We start from the raw sequence: 3687 nt of genomic DNA on the forward strand, positions 1-3687 counted from the left end.
TTCCAGAGCAGAACACAAGCGCCCCCTTGCATCCGGACACACTCCCAGGCTCCCCTTGACCTCTGCCTGGGATCTGCCAGCAGTCTCCGAAGCTCTCACAGCCCTTCTTCTCCCAGTCCTCAGAGACATGTTCACACCGTCTGGCTTCGTTTGCCTTTTACAACCGACCTTTTTTTTTTTTTGAATTTTTTATTTTTTATAAACATATATTTTTATCCCCAGGGGTACAGGTCTGGGAATCGCCAGGTTTACACACTTCACAGCCCTCACCGCAGCACATACCCTCCCCAGTGTCCATAATCCCACCCCACTTCTCCCATACAACCGACTTTTTAAAGGAATTTATAACTGGGATATCCAGGGTTGATTTGGTTTGGAGAAATTAAGATCTTTTTTTTTTTTTATAAGCAAGTAAATTGGGAATTAAATTAGGTCTAAAATTCATTTAAGCCTTCTGACAACTTGTTTGCAGGAAGTAATTGCTGTGGTGCTGGCAAGTTTAATAAGCAGAGAGAAGCTGAAGAAAAACTGAGCATTGCAAAAGAAAGAGAAATATTAAATTTGAATTAAGAATTCATCCTCCCCAGCACTTTATCATGAAAACTTTCAAACAACAAGGCTCAAAGAATGTCTCCAGTGAGCCCCTCCCCTGTCCGACCACCACCGCCTCGGCTGCACCGTTACTGCGTGACTTTACTGGCTGCCTGGGATCTCGTTCTCCCTCGACCTTCTCGAGGGCAACTGGGGGGAGGGGGGCCGAAAGGGGCAGAGGGAGAACCTTAAGCAGGCTTCACACCCAGCGCGGAGCCCAACACAGGCTCGATCTCGCAGCCCTGAAACGATGACCTAAGCCGACATCAAGAGTCAGCCCTGGGATGCCATGAGTGGCTCAGTAAGTTAAGCGTCTGCCTTCGGCTCAAGGTCGTGATCCCAGAGTCCTGGAATCGAGTCCGCGTGGGGATGCCTGGTCTGTGGGGATCCTGCTTCTCCGGCTCCCTCTGCTTTCGCTCTCTCCCTCTCTAATAAATCTTAAAAAAAAAAAAAAAAAATCCGACGCTGAGCCCGCTGAGCCACACAGGTGTCCTGTCTCTGAGAATTGTTGTAATTAGGTGAACACCAACTTGCCCTGCAGACTCTGCCAGTGAAGTGCGAACAACCAGACTGTGAGCCACTCGCTGGGTTCCCAAGTGCGTCAGAGCGTGACCTCGGCCATGCTACCGTGATTTGTACAAAATCTGTATCTGGTCTTCATCCTTTTTCAGGCACAAAGCTCCTATAAACCTTGGGATTTCCTAATTGCTAAGCTTAATAAAGGGGTCTTGTTTTCTGGTGACAAACTCCTTTCAACCACACCTGAGTTGATGATAAGGCAGAGACTTCTAGAAAGCGCGTAAGCCTGAAGGCCAGTTGCCTGAGGAAACAGCCACGGCACTGAAGGGGTGCAATCTTCCGTCCCACCCCTAGCCTTCCGGGGAGGGAAGAAAGGCTAGAGGTTAAATCCCTGCCTAGTGGCCAGTGATCTAATCAATCATCCCTCGATGCCTGAAGCCAGGTTAGTGAACTGGAACTCGAGTAGGTTCTAGAAGAGTCGGGGGCGGGCTCGGAAGCACCGTGCCCTCTCGCCAGGCTCCGCTCTGTGCGTCTTGTCCACTTGGTTGTTAACAGGTAAGTGAACTGTTTCTCTGAGTCCTGTGAGCTGCTGTAGCAAAGTCCGCGAACCAGGAGGGGGTCTGGGGAGGCCCTGGATTGTAGCCTGTAGGTCGCACCAAGCTGTCAGCCTGGACCTGGCATTCGGCTTGAAGGGCAGATTTGCAGGCCTGAGTCCTCACGTGTGGGATCTGACCCTGTCCCATCTCCGGGTAGCTCGGGCCAGAATGGAGTTGAATCGTGGGAAGCCCGGCTAATGTCATAGAATTGCTCGGTGTGGGAAAATCCCCGTGTTGGAATAGGAATCGGAACTTGACCCCGTGCCACCAACAGATTTCCGTGTTCATCGCCCCAGAAATGTGTCCTCAACCCGTCTCTGCATGGTAACCCCCTCTTCAACCAGTAAGAGCCAAGTTGTCTATCCTTGTAAGACAAAACTGGGCTCGGTTCTCGCCAAGAGCGGGAGCCCCATTCTCTGGGGATACCCGAGGTATTTCCAGCATGGCTTTAACACCGCACTAACCTCAGGTTCCTTGCCGTGTGTCTGTCTGCCCCGTCTGAGAGATGCAGGGGGCCTCTTGGGACTTTGCTGATTCATCTTCCAGTCCCCTTGGGCTCCTGGCTCAAGTCCTGGTACCTGAGGGGCAGGTATGTAGACGGTAGGCAGAGGGCAGAGGGCCCACAAGAATGCTAGCTGGAACTTTCTAGAACAAACTAAGCAGCTCCACTTGTGAGTAGGCAAAACAGATCACATGGGGATTTCTTCTAAGCCTCGAGCTGTCTCACTTGTTGGCCGGGATCACAGAGCAGCCCGGGAGGTCCCGTGTGTGCAGCAAGCGAATGCACACAGTGGCCCTCCTGCTTCTGTGTAAGGGACAGTGCTGCCACAGGAACAGACCAAGTAACAATGAAGCAGGTATTTTCTAAACACTGGATTAAAACTGCTACTCAAAAAAAAAAAAAAATTCAGTCTTCTGAGCACACATGCGTGCACACACACACACACACATCCCTCTCAGTTCTGTTCACCTGCCACGATGCTTTGCTCTCTGCCCTCCTGACCACCTTCTGGCCTGCATTTCAGGCTTCAAGTGGAATTTCTTACACTAAATACTGCTCTAAACAGGGAGTGGATGGATTTGCCCTGGTTTTTGGTATCTCTTGGGACAAAGCGCATCCATTGGCAGAACTCCAAGAATGAGGCACGGGGAGAAAGATTCTAGACACCCACTGAGAAGTGCCAATATAATATATTTTTTTAAGATTTATTTATTTGACAGGGAGAGAGAGAGACACAGCTAGAGAGGGAACCCAAGCAGGAGGAGGGGGACAGGGAGAAGCAGGCTCCCTGCTGAGAGCAGGGAGCCTGATGCAGGGGTTGATTGCAGGACCCCAGGACCATGACCTGAACCAAAAGCAGACACTTAATGACGAGCCACCCAGGCACCCCATGATAAAGAATGCTCCCATACTCAAGTTCTGAAAATGACTGGCTGCATGGATTTTTCTGGGTTGACTTCGAAACAGTCATCTCTGCAATCTCTGTGCCCAGCACAGTGCCTGGCAGAAAGCAGATACTCAGCAAACATCTGATGCTTGGCTGTATGTGAATTACTCAAACTCTGTGGCTAGAGAAAAGCATGGACCCGGACTAGACCATCTCAAAGGTTTACAGTCACTCTGATGGGGGAGAAAGATCCTCAGGATGCTGTGTACCTAAGACTCAGAAACCGTCTGCCCCTTGATCATATATGTCCCCTCTCACTGTGGACTGGTGGTTCAACTCATCTTGGATTTCTATAGGGTGAGTCCGGAACCAAGAGAAGCGTGCCCAGGATACTTACCTTCCTGCTGTCAGCATGCTTTTAGCAGCAAGTGACCCATAATCTACTTAAACTCATTGCATTTGTGGACTCCTGTAAGAAGGAGTTTGGGGGTAGATTCAGGCATGGCTGAATCCAGGTGCTCAAACATGTACTAATCAGTTCTGCCATCCTCTGTGTTGACTCTTGCCACCATGGTTAAATGACCACCAGCGGT

At 50.3% G+C, this 3687-nt stretch overlaps 1 long non-coding RNA gene across 4 annotated transcripts in view; it reads left to right on the top strand.

Moving 5' to 3' along the window:
• Nucleotides 1-1331, top strand: part of LOC132006144 (uncharacterized) — an 8127-nt gene extending 6796 nt beyond the window's left edge. For all 4 annotated transcript variants that reach the window (XR_009400994.1, XR_009400995.1, XR_009400996.1 and 1 more), the window contains one exon: nt 473-1331. This is a non-coding gene — a long non-coding RNA (uncharacterized LOC132006144). The remainder of the gene's footprint in view (nt 1-472) is intronic.
• The last annotated feature ends 2356 nt before the right edge of the window (nt 1332-3687 follow it).

Source organism: Mustela nigripes, chromosome 17, assembly GCF_022355385.1.
Source record: "Mustela nigripes isolate SB6536 chromosome 17, MUSNIG.SB6536, whole genome shotgun sequence".
NCBI lineage: Eukaryota > Metazoa > Chordata > Mammalia > Carnivora > Mustelidae > Mustela > Mustela nigripes.